Source organism: Lygodium microphyllum, chromosome 24 (assembly GCF_053477565.2).
Source record: "Lygodium microphyllum isolate KBCC chromosome 24, Lygodium_microphyllum_v1.1.10, whole genome shotgun sequence".
NCBI lineage: Eukaryota > Viridiplantae > Streptophyta > Polypodiopsida > Schizaeales > Lygodiaceae > Lygodium > Lygodium microphyllum.
In genome coordinates this window covers 83,407,690-83,421,782 of record NC_141158.1, presented here as the reverse complement: position 1 = coordinate 83,421,782, position 14,093 = coordinate 83,407,690, and positions in this window count along the sequence as shown.

Genomic DNA, 14,093 nt, shown 5'->3' with positions numbered 1-14,093 from the left:
TATTCAGGTTGTTACACCTATTTACAGCTGGTATAGTTATAGCGCCAGTCGACTAGTGTAGTCGGTTATGCATTGTTTGACTTAGTAGGCCACTTTCCTTTGTGTTGTATCTTATCTATACTTTGTGTACATTGTAAAGAGTGTGGAAGAAGAAGAAGAAACCAGCAAGAAAACGTTTTGGCCTCCATCTCTCTTCTTGTCTCTTGAGTGAGCTTCTCCTTGTGCATTCTGTGTGTGTTCGGCGTAGCATCTTGAGCAAGTCACCCCACCACGCGATTCTTGACATGGTATCAGAGCCGCGCCACTAAGAGAGGCTGATTTCGAAGGTTGAAGTGAAGGAGAAGAAGCAAGGTTTGAGCAAGCAAGCCACGGGTAAGAAGCTCTCCCATTCTTCCACTCTCTTTCTTGGATAGTGCCTGTGGAGGCACCGGAAGCAGTTATTTTGGGCATCTGAGGCCGTTTCAGGCCTTGTTTTAGAGCCGCAAGGTTGCGGACAGTATTTTCAGGGTACACTATGACTTCAACTGTATTGACCGAAAGTGGGTGCACAGGTTACATATTTCAGATTTGTAAGTTCAAAGGTGTTTATCAGTGAGTAAACACAAGTTTTATCTGCAAACTGGTTTGCAGATTGCATGTATTATTGAGCAGACAGTGAAAAAGGCTGTCTGGTGTATTGCTATGCACTATAGGTCGAGGGTTGCAGAAAATTTACTTTTTGCTGTTGGTATTAATTTTGTGATAATGGCAGAGAACAGTGGAAGCCCCATCATTGAGAAGCTCGACAAGAACAACTACCCTTCATGGAAGTTCCGTGTCACGAACTTTCTTATTGGAAAAGGCCTCTATGAGTTTGTTTCAGGTGAAGAAAAGGAGCCGGAGATTAATGATTCTCCAACTGCAGAAGAGACAAAGGCACGGAAGGAATGGAATGCAAAAGATAAAAAGGTCATGTATTGATTGTCTGCAGTAATTGACAATAATATGCTAGGACACATTAGAAATGCAGAGATTTCATATGTAACTTGGACCATACTTGAAAGTATGTTTTCTGTAAATACAAAGGCACGAAAGATTCAACTCAAGCAAGAGTTGAATACATTGAAGAAAGGGAAAATGTCTATCAATGAGTATGGATTGAAGGTAAGGAGCATTGCAGATGCCTTGGCAGCGATTGATGCAATGCCCAATGATGATGATTTGGTGTCGTCTACCTTGGGTGGACTTAACAATGAAAAGGCTTGGAAGTCTTTTGTAACCTCCATATATGTCAGAAAGCCATTTCCAAATTTCGATGAGTTGGTCTCCCTTATGATCATTGAAGAGATCAACATGCAGAGTGAGACATCTGAAAGAAGTGGTAAACATGTCCAAGCTTTCTACTCCAGTTCAGGAAGGGGACATGGCAGGTTCTCTTCAAGAGGCCGTGGTATAGGACGTGGTAGTGACAACCAGTAAAACAGATTGAATCAGCAATTTGGCGATATGCAGGTTTCAGGAGGTTGTGGTAACTTTAGAGGCAGGGGGGCTTTAGAGGAAGAGGTGGATGGCAAAACAGAGGTTCTAACAACTCTATTATTGTGTGTCACTACTGTGGCAAAACAGGTCATATTGCAGCCCAATGTTATGCTAAGAAAGATGATATTCGCAGTGGTAAGTTGCAGCAAGGAAACTATGCATCATCTTCATGACAGAATGAAGACAAAAATGAACATCTGTTTGTTATGCAGCATATGCTGAATGTTGTTACAGGAAAGGAAACACATGATGATGTTTGGTATGTTGATTCAGGTGCATCCAATCATATGACCAGCCATGCAGAATGGTTTGGAGAGATGCAGGATTTGCAAAATGCAGATTATGTGCAGACGGGTGATGATTCATGCCACCCAATTTCACGCATTGGAAAAGTTCCCTTATCCTTGCATGACGGTAAGACAAAGAGTCTTTCAGATGTATTACATGTGACATCTATTACAAAGAACTTGGTGTCAATGGGTCAAATGGTAGAGCAAGGGCTGCAAGTCAGATTTAATGCAAAGGATTGCTTTGTAGAAGACTTTACCTCAAGCCCTAGTGGCTATGAGCCACATACACCTCCTCCTTGAGGTCACCATTTAAGAATGTTGACTTAATATCCATTTGGTAAACTGGCCACTTCTTGTGGGCGGCCACTACAAATACTATGCGAATAGTGGTCATTCTAGCAGTTGGGGCAAATGACTCTTAAAAATCAAACCCTTCAACCTGTGAAAATCCCTATGCAACCACTCTAGCTTTGTACTTTTCTAAGGTACCATTAGCCTTGTACTTTACCTTCCAGATCCACTTGGTGCCAATAACCTTCCGCTTTGTTGGTCGATCCACTAGCTCCCAAGTATCATTCTTCATTATGCTGTCATACTCGGCTTGCATAGCTGCCTTCCATGCTGGATTTGAAAGTGCTTCTTCTAAGTCAATTGGCTCCTTTACTTCTCTCATAATCTCAGCCATCAAGGCCATATTGACTATGTGAGCAAAAGCCCTCCTTTGCTCCTCTATTCTCTAAGACCTCCTTGGTCCATCTACCTTCTCCTCAATAGATGTGGGCATAGAATTATTGTGGTCATAGAGCTGTTTCACCGAACGTGGCAATGGCTTTTCCAATGGGGTGATGTCAGGTTGGTGAACTTTTTCCTCATCATCTAAAGATGATGCTTCCTCCTTCTTAAGGGTAGGGATAGCTCTTGGGACACGTTCATAGTGGACTACTTCTTTGCTTTAATGATAAAGTGGAAGAACTTGCCTTCTCCTCCTCCACTGTATGTAGTTTCTCCTTGAACACCACATCACGGCTCGTGATGATCTTCTTTGCCTCTTGGTCATATAATTTGTAAGCCTTCTGCTCATCACTATAACCCAAGAAGATACATTTTCTGCTTTTTGATTGTAACTTGTTTCTCTTCTCATTTGGAATATGTACATAACATTCACATCCAAAAATTTTGAAGTGTGAGACAAATGGTTTCTTACCAGTGTAAGCCTCATGAGGGGTTTTTCCCTTGAGAGCCTTTGTGTAGCTCCTATTTAAAATATAGACTGCAATATTAACAGCTTCAGCCCAAAAATGGTTAGGGAATCCCTTGCCCTTTAGCATGCATCTTGCCATCTCCACAATGGTGCGATTCCTACATTCCACAACACCATTCTATTGAGGTGTGTGAGGCGTCGTCAATTGATGCTTGATCCCTTTGCTCTTGCAAAAGTCTTCAAACTCCTCTAAGTTGAACTCACCACCACCATCTGTTCTAAATTTCTTCACACTTTTCCCTATTTCATTCTCAAAAAGTTTTAGCCATTCTTTACACTTAACAAAATCTTGAGCCTTATCATGAAGGAAGTACACCCACATCTTCCTACTGTAGTCGTCAACAATCAACATAAAATAAGAAGTTCTCCCTAAGGCCCGTGTAGGCATCTTAACCCACAAATCAGCATGCACCAACTCTAGAGAAGCATGTGCTCTATTCTTGCTTTCTTGTGGAAATATCTTTCTTTGTTGCTTGCCCATCATACAAACTTCACATAGTTCCTTCAATTCAGTCATTGCAGGTAGGTGAGTTACCATACATTGCTTGTGCATCTCCTTCAACATTGCAAATCTGATGTATCCAAACCTTTCATGCCAAAGCTTACTTGTGCCCACTCCAGTGGTGGTTGTAAGAGTGCTTAGCTCATATAGGTTGTTAATTCTTTCTCCTTTGCCAACAACTTTTCCATCACTGTCAAGAATTTCTGCACTTGTCTTCTTGAACCTCACTTCATGACCAAGATCAATTATGGTAGCAATTGATAACAAATTTCTCCTAATTTCAGAACATACAACACATTTGAAAGCTTTTTGACATCACCATTTGCAGCAACGAATGAAATAGTACCTATGCCTGCAACATCGCATTTTGCATCATTTTCAACTATCATAGTGATGGATTCTTGTAGAGGCTGCATAGAACTATATAGACCTTTCTTGTTGGTCATGTGATGGGAGGCCCCACTATCCAACACCCATGAGTGAGTGGTAGATTCTTCTTGCACCGAGGAGCACACATTCTCAATGGTCGCCATGAATAACTCCAACTCTGCTTCAGCCATATTGGCTGTCTCTTTCCCTTTACTTTTAAATGTACCATTCTTTTCATTTTCCTTCTTAACACGACAATCTACGATTGCATGTCCTTTCTTCTTGCAGTAGAAATACTCTCCTTGAAACTTCTTCTTACCGCCTTTCTTCTTTCTGTCACCATCATTTTTGGTGGAGGAACCACCTTTGCCTTTTGCATTGGCAAAGAATGCAGCATCTCCATTGTTGCTTCCTTCTCGGGCTTTCATCCTCAACTCCTCCTCTAGCAATAATGCACAAAACTCCTCCAAACTCAAAGGTTGAGGTGGCAGTTACTAGTCCATCAAACTTTTGTGGACAAATCCGAAGACACCTCTGAGCTAGCTCCTCGTTAGTCTTTTGTATCCCAACACCAACCATCTGGTCACGCAGATTCTTAATCCGAGTGATGAGTCCTTCACTGTCTCTCCCTCAGCAAACTTCTCTCCTGCTAGTTGATTCTCCAAGCTTTGAATCCTTGTTTGGTTTTGTGTTTCATACTAACTCCTCAGTACATTTCAAGCCTCTGATGCTTTGGTTGTATGCTGCAGAACACTGTCAGAATAGCTTGTAACTAAGGCACACAATGCATCTGCATTCCTTCATTTCCAAGCTCATAGAAGATCTACATTCAGAGGAATCATCACACTAGGATTTGATGGGTCAGGGGTAGGCTGTGTTCTATGTTAGTCCCTAGCACAGTCTCCAAAAGCTCATAAGAATCAAGGATAGTTGTAATTTTGAACTTCCACAAGGTATAGTTTGTACCATCTAACTTGCCTTCGTTGAAAGTTAGTGGACGAATCCTTAGTGTTTGAATAGATGGTATAGTAGCACCACCTCGTGCACCGCTTCCTGATGCACCAGAACCACTTCTGAAAGACGACATTGTTCATCTTTGTTGTTGAACCATTTACCTCTTGCGCACTATACAATCCCTAGAGCCCTCTGGGCTCTGAAACCATGTAAAAATTACACGGCACAACGAATAGAATCTGAGAAAGAGATAGATATAGAGAGTATACAACACATAAAAGGAGAATGAGAAAATTTCTTTAGCTCCAAACAACTAATACAAAGATGGCTCTGTCCACCCGTTATCATGCCGCTACGTGCACACCGTGTAAAAAAATCTAGAGTGTGGCTTCCTTTTAGATTTAGAGAGCCAATGCCATTTTAGACATTAGTGTTAGTGTCCATGGTTCAAAAATATTAGATTTTAGTCAATTTTTAATATTCTAGATATTATCTCTTGTAAAAAAATCTACAAAACTATATACAACTTCTAGATTAGGATGACATGTAAAAGAAAGCATGTAGCTTTCAACTAATTTGAGAGGATTTTATGTAAAAAGAGAGATTAGCGAAATTGCCCGACACACGATCGTTGTTTTTAGGTAGTGAACAGCACTCCAAAAGTGGGAGATGAAGAAGGAGTGATACGGCAGGATTCTGGCCAGATGTCCTATTATTTAACCCCCCTTTTGGAGCCATTGGAAGGATCAGATTGGCGATCTGAGCAGCATAGAGGAAGGTATTATTTTGTACATGTTTTTTTCTATTAGAGTTATATTTTCTCATAATGCTGAAAGAAACTGATAGGCTTCATCTCTGTTAGTATTCTTCTATATTTTCTAATTCTTTTTTGGAAGTATTCTTCTACATCTTCAATCTGTTCAAACCCATTCTCTTTCGTCTACTCCTCTCCTTGAATCTACCTTCACCCTGCTGTGACTTATCTTCAAGAACTTGGCTTGAAACCTTCAACACTTCTCTTATCTCTAGCATCTCTAGAGTCTAAGCTCTTGAACCCCCATACATTCTTCTCTTGCCAAACCCCTGTGGTGACCTTCAACCCTACGTGCTGTGACATTGGTGAAGCTAACATGAAGGTCGATGTAAGAGAACTCCAAGATGGGGGATTCTTCAGGAGATACTCTACAACAATTGGTGCACATACTGCAACAGACTCAACAACAACAAATCCAAATGTTACAACAACAACAACAAAGGCAAGAAGAAGAGAATATTGATTCCAGAGCTATCAAGGCCCTAAAAGAAGTTGGGCATAAATTAAAACAATCTAATGATCAAAATGTCTCTGTTCTCATTTGTTTGTATGTTGAGAAAATGCTCTTTGTTGGTGTACCACAACATGCATGGAGCCGTTATTTTGCCAGACTAGCCAAGCATGGTCTTCAAGAAAGAATCCATGGTCTTTTCCAACAAGATGCGGATTGGGTTGCATTCAAAAAAGGCCTACGCGAAGATTTCTTCTTAGAAGACTCTGGCCTTATGACGAAGAAAAATTTCACTGAATGGGTTGAAAAACCCAACAAAGGTTTATCTGCAACAACTCTATACCATGAAATTGAAAGTAAATTTGGACAACTTGATGTTGAAGACCAACAAAGTATGGAAGGTCAGAAGATTGAATTATTCCTTAAGGCTGCAGATCCCATTCTACCAGAAAAGCTTGCTGATCGCCTAAAAGATGCTACCTCCAAATTAGGAGTCAAGACTGTATGGACAAATGTTACTAATGCAGTTAACATGATTGCTCGAGAGAGCGGATGCGATTAAGAATGGGCTCTACTTCAACTTCAACAACTCCATTGATGGAGGTTGTTCCACCTTCAAAATTCCCTATTCCTTTGACTAATCAACCAACTCTTTCTTCTTCTGTTCCTTCTAAAAATGATGTCATGGATGAACTTATTAAAAGTATGTGTGACTTTCATTTGAATCTTACAAAAATTAGTTCCAAAGTAGAGAAGCTGGATGTCAAAGTTGAAGAACGAGGACGATCATCAACTCAAAGACCCATGAGAGAAGGCTTTAAAAGGTGTTGTATTTGGTGCGACAACCAACAACATGACAAGAGGGAGTGTTTTGCCTTCCGTGAGGCTAAAGCACAAAAGCTCGTCTTTTGGAAAGACGGAAAAATCCATGCAGCTGAAACTGGTCTTCCACTAGAGCCAACTTTTGGCAATGGTGGAATGAAGAAAAGATTAGAAGATTTAGCTGTAAAGAATGCCTATACAGCAATTGATGCAGCTACGTATGGGATACAAATTGAGCCAATTAAATAAATTTTGAAAGCATGTAAAGCTAATGTGCAATCTAAAGTATGGATGTAGGCACTAGATCAAATGGAATGTAGTGAAGCAGCCAAAAAAAATTTGGCTAATGCCAGTCAGTGCATTCGATGAATAACTGGTTGGAAAGAACCAGTAGATTCTTTTTTTGCCTTTTCACATTTGGCTGATGTCAATCATAAAGAAGTCTTGATTGAAGAAAATAGAAGAAGAGAAGATGAACCAGGGCCTTCCTCTTTTGGCCCTCCAAAACGGGTAACTAGAAGAACGCCTGAACAACCAAAGCTTGCTGAAAATATAACCCCAGATCAAGAGATGGAAGACGCGCCACAAACAAAGAAGATTGAAGGAAAGAAGAAAGGCAAGCAACCAGGCTACAAATTGCAATCTGACATAGAATCTGCAACCGATCTCAAACTAGTCCTAGAAGAACGAATTCTAGGAAGAAAAACTGAATTCACCTTAGGAAAATTTCTTGGAATTGCCAAATGTGAATTCCATGATGTAATTATTAATGTAATCAAAATAAAAGACAATATGTTGGTGATGAAGCTAAAGAAACAGTGCATGCTTTTGTGCAAGTTCTTCGAGTTTTTGTGCAGGATGAAGAGAAGTTGAATTCACAAGAAATTCATCTTGAAGCAGTTAAAGAATTAATTGCAGAAATTAAAGCTGAAGATAAAGAAAACATGAATGCAAAAATTAAAGAAGTGAAAGTTGAAAATGTAATGGTCGACTGGTCCAAACCAATTGGGCAGCCCACCTCTCAAAAAGAAGGCCGTCTACAACACATGCATGAGGAGGAAGAGGCTCAATTCATTCCAAGAAGTCACTACTTCCATACGCATTGGGCAAGAGCAACAACAAAGACAGTCGTCAAAATTAGAGAAAAAGAAACACCGTGTATTGCACTCTTAGACTATGGCTCAGAGATAAACGTCATGCCAAGGAGTCTCTATGAAAGTGGTGGATGGCCCATAGATGTTGATCCATGATGGTGAATGAGAGCTGCAAACAACTCTTCTGGAGAGTTATATGCTGCATATCCTAATGTGCAGGTAACTATTGGAGACATAAAAGACAATTTTCACTTTTTTATTCAAGACTCTTGTAGTTACCCTATCATTCTTGGGCAACCTCACATTTCTGAAGCCCGCTTGGAAACAAAAGCTCTTGATGATAGTTCTTTCTATGCTCGAATTCGAAGCAAGGATAATGAACGAGCTGTCCGATTTCTTACTGTGTGTGTTAACCATCTTCGAAACAGTGATTATCCTGTGCCTCCTAATGCCCAAGAATTCAAGGGTTTTCGGGCTACACTACTATAAAAGGAGGCTATGGTAGTGCGTCATGTAAAATGATTGAACCTCCTTATGCTACAGAAACTGTGTCTCTAGCAAATTTGTATGTATGTACAGCCAATAGTATGGGTTGTTATAAGTCTCTTTCGACCATGACTAAGGCTAAAAGAAAATATTTATGTCATGTAAAAAGGGAGCTGAAAACTTATGACATGATGGCTGAAAATGAAGATATTTCAGGTATTTTTTTTGGATTGATTACTATTGACACATTGGCTGAAATATATGCAGCTGCTCATGCAAAAAATCATGCAGAAAATTAGTCCATAGAAGTATGTACATTGGATTTTTATCAAACAATTCAAGAATTTGTTGAGCAGGAAGACATTGGTTTACTCAACAAGGTTGAAGTGCAAGTGGAGACAAAGTACAAGACGGTGGATAAGAAAGTTAAACCTGTGGCAGTCCCACTACCTCATGAAAGTGAAGGGCTGGCTGATAGGGTAGCAAATCAGCCAAGTCTTTGTGATCCTTCCAACATTGGTCACAAGTTCACATCTGAAAGTATAAAAGAGCTCAAAATAGGTGAAAATTATTTCCTTTCATCAGTTGAAAAACACTCTTTTATGCAAATGCTAATGAAACATGGAAAGGTTTTTGCATTTCAACCAAGTGAAATAGGCTATGTAGATCCAAATATTGTGGCTCCCATGGTCATTTTTACAGTCCCACATGTGCCTTGGAACCTCAAGCCTGTTCCTATTCCAAGGGAACATTTGCCCAAATTACTGGAACTTCTAAATGAAAAGATCAGAATGAAGATTTTAGAACCTTCTTTAGCACCCTACTCAAACCGATGGTTTACCGTGCCCAAGAAAAATGGATCTTTATGATTCATTCAAGATCTACAGCTTGTTAATCGTGTCACAATCCGAAATTTTGATTCGAGTTCAATTGTTGATGAGTTTGCTGAAGCTTTTGTAGGTAGAGCAATTTATTCTATGGGTGACCTATATTCACAATTTCAGCTTTCATTAGAAAGCCGATACATTACCACAATAATGAAGACACCTCTTGGATTGGTCCGCATGTGCACTCTACCACAAGGTGCAACAAACTCCGTAGCCCATATGATGAATGCCATGCACAAAGTCTTAAGGGGCTTTATTCCACAACTTACTCTTTCATTTCTTGATGATGTACCTATCAAGGGATGTGAAGTCAATGAAAAGAATGAGGAGCTTGATGAAGATGGCTATAGGACATTTGTAGCTAACTATATTCATGATTGCGATAGGATTTTGACAAGGCTATAAGAGGTACATCTTACCCTTTCTGGAGCTAAGTCAATTTTTGGAATAGAAGAAGTCCTAGTGGTCGGTCATCTATGTGGCCCCTATGGACGCAAACCTTCGCCAATCAAGATAGATGCCATCAGAATGTAAGAAAAATACACAAATATTTCAAAGGTGAGAATATTTCTTAGTGCATGTATATTCTATCTCATATGGATACCACATTTTGCTCATGTAGTCGAAAATCTTTATCAATTATTAAGAAAAAGCCAAAGATTCTCTTGGGATAATGAGTATACTCTCACTATGTGTAAATTAAAGAAGCTGTTAATTTTAGCCCCCACTCTCAAAAGGGCCGATTATTCAAATGGTCAACCTATCATCCTTACTGTGGATACAAGTCCCATTGGGATAGGATGGGCTATTGGCCAAGAGGATCTTGAAGGTAACATGTATACAATCCGTTTTGGAGCAAAAGTTCTCAATGAACGTCAAAGAAGGCATGCACAAGTAAAAAGGGAATTGTGGGGAGTTGTAACAGCATTAAAGTGTGATCGTGAATACTTTATAGGTGCTTCCGTAGTGGTAGAAACTGATTGTCTTCCACTCTTGGGCATGATTGCCAACTACTGCTCTACACCTGACATTGCTATGCTAAGATGGATTGCATATATTAAATCTCTGTTGTGAACAAGATGTGTGGTTTGCGCATAGCGAATGGGAGAGGCTCCCTCTTTCTCTCTTTTACTCATAAAATTGCATACGACTCATGAGAAATTAAAAATAGACTAAAAGAGAAGGTAAATTAAAAATAGTTCAATCTCCCCCTGACATGAAGTGGGCAGCTCCCTTCATGCCGTATTTATAATAGTATTATGAAATCTTCTTTGCCGAAGATTTAGGCCCTTACAATCACTCTTTGCATAAAGAGTTTGAGTGAACTGGAAAAAAGATAGAGTAATTTGAATTAATGGATGCTAGCAGTTGTGCATCCCACAACTCTCTAGAACCATTCATATTTTATTGGATATATCTTCTAAAAATCTATTTTTCTAATAAATATTAAATAGAGGCTATGTGCACGCTTTATAAGAAATAGCGGTGCATCTAATACAATAATCCAATAATTGCCAAATAAATTCTTGAGGAAATAATATTTAGAATGCTTGCACGTGGTGGGCTTTTCCAATTCTCCTTGCTCTACACATTAGCTATCAAAAATTCAAAAAATCATGTTAGAATAATAACCAACTGAATAACTGTAGCTAGCCACATAAATCAATTAATTTGGAATTCCATATAATAATAATTCACGAAGACGTTAATACTTGTGTGGATAAAATGGTACCACCCATGTTTACACTTGCATCGATGCCCGAAAAGGATAAGCGTCCCCATTGACCTTCCGCCTAAGACAATTCTTAGGAACGTGCCCCGCATTGACGAGAACCATTTAAGGTACTCATCCTGCCAACGTCCACACAAAGGAGAACCATTTAAGGCACTCATCCCTTTGCATAGGTACCACCTGGCAACATACCTCCGGGGTGGGATAGCAATTGTACACACAAATGTTCTCCTTTGTGTGTACATTGGCAGGATGAGCGCCTTAAATGGTTCTTCATCAATGCGGGGCACGTTCCTAAGAATTGTCTTAGGCGGAAGGTCGATGGGGACGCCTATCCTTTCCGGGCGTCGATGCAAGTATGAACATGGGTGGTACCATTTTATCCACATTGGCTGGATAAAGGTCGCAAATTGGCTAGATGTGGAGACAATAAATTGGAAAAATGTCGCAAATCACGAGCATGCATCCATTGAGCTTCCTCCATAGGATGATTTTGGAATTTGACAAGATAACGAGGATAAGTATTTCCAGTTCTAGTGGTCATATAGTCAACATCAATAATTGTTTTAGGGATTAGTATTTCATGATCATCTGCAATCAAGGGTACTGATTCATAAACAGGGTGAACAAGAAGAGAACCTTTGAAGGGATGTAAAAAACTAATGTGAAAAGTGTTGTGGATTTTCCAATGATGAGGTAACTCTAATTTGTAAGCATTAGGATTAATACAATGGAGAATTTTAAAAGGTCCATAGAAACGAGGAGCGAATTTTACATTCAGGTTCTTTTCTACACTATGGAGTCTACATTTTTCAACACACTGTAGAAGGTGCAAATGATTATCCCATGTGGCTAGAGAAGAAATTGTGTAAGCACGGATTAAATCCAAAATTGTGCTATTTGTGGCCTATGTTTCACCGTTAGTCTCTGAATGAAATGCAGAGCTAAAATCAATCTTAATTCCTAAGTTAGTAAACAATGTAATCCAAAAATTATTACAAAATCGAGGATCTCAGTCAGACACAATAATTTGTGGCAATCCATGGTGCACAAAAATATGCTTGAGAAATAAGTTAGCAGCTTGTGCAATACTTAAGGTCTTTTTACAAGCAATGAAGTAAGCATGTTTACTAAATCTATCACTATGGTCCATATCATATCATTCTGTGAAGAAGTTTGTGGTAAACCTGTAATGAAGTCCATAGAAATCTGCTCCCAAGGTGAATTAGGGATAGGTAATTGAAGTAATAAACCATATGACTTACCATGATGCCTTTTTATGCATTGACATACAATGCAGTCAGAAACAAAATTAGAGACATCACGTTGCATATTTGGCCAGGAAAAATCTTCATGTAAATTTCTAAGTGTGGAGATAATACCACGATGTTCCATATAAGGAGGCTCATGTACTTCTTGCATAATGAAATGACAAAAAGGATTAGTAATACATAACCATTTTTCATAAAACAGAAAACCATTGGAAATAGAAAAGTTATTAGTAGGGATCCATTGTTTGTTAGACAAATTTACCCAATCATGAAAATTGGGATCTTGAAGATAAGTAATTTTCATTGTGTCTAAGGAAGAAGTAGAAATGACAAAAATATTGTTTAATGATGGTCTACGGCTAAGTGCATCGGCTACTATATTTTCCTTACCTGGTTGATATTGAATGAGTGGATGAAAGGATTGAATAAATGATGCCCACTGTATGTGTCTATCAGATATGTGTGGTTGTGACAATAAATGTTTAATACTCTGCTGATCGGTTTTAATCATAAACTCCGAACCCATTAAATAATGCTTCCATATGCGCAATGCATGAACTACGGCTAATAATTCTTTGTCATATGTACTATATTTAACTTCAGAAGGTTTTAGTTTACAACTAGAGTATGCTATAGGGTGATTGTCTTGCATCAATATTGCACCGATGCCAGAACCACTTGCATCAGTAACCACAAGAAAGAATGGTCTATTGAAATCAAGTAACTGCAAAACTGGTGCGTGTGTAAGTGCATGCTTAAGTATTTCAAACGATCGTTGTTGGCTATCGCCCCAAGGATAAACAAGATCTTTCTTTAACAAAAGAGTTAACGATAAAGCAAGTAATGAAAAGTTTCTAATAAATTTTTTATAAAAGCTAGCTAGTCCTAGAAATAAACTAACTTCATGTACATTTTTAGGTGTTGGACAAGACTTAATTGCTTCAACTTTACGTGGATCTACGTGTATGCCTTTGGCAGATACGATATGACCTAAATATTCTATTTCAGATTGAAAGAAAGAACTTTTTTCGGGGTTAGCATATAGATGGTTTTGTTTTAACAAACTAAACACTAAAGATAAATGTTCTTCATGTTCTTTTTCAGTTTTTCTAAAAACAAGAATGTCATTAAAAAAAACTATTACACAATGTTGAAAATGCAAAAATATTCTATTCATCATTCTACTAAATGTAGCTCGTGCATTGGTAAGTCCAAGGGCATTACCAAGAATTCATAATGTCCAAATTGTGTACAAAAAGCTGTCTTAAAAATGTCAGAAGTAGACATATGAACTTGGTGATATCCTAATTTTAAATCAATTTTACTAAACACTGTTACTCCTTGTAATTTATTTAGAAGATCGTCTATTCTAGGTATTGGATACCTATTTTTAACCATTATTTTATTAAGTGCTCTATAATCTATACACATGTAGTAAGTTTGATTTTTCTTTTTACCTAATAATACATGAGCTCCAAAAGGTAAACTACTTGGACGAATTAATTTTTTACTTAAAAGTTCTTCAATTTTCTTCTGAATCTCTGTCTGTTCTAATTGGTTATGGCGATAGGGAGCTTTGCAAGGTGGTTGACTACCAGGAAGTAAATCAATTTGGTGGTCTTCGGATCGTGATGGAGGAAGT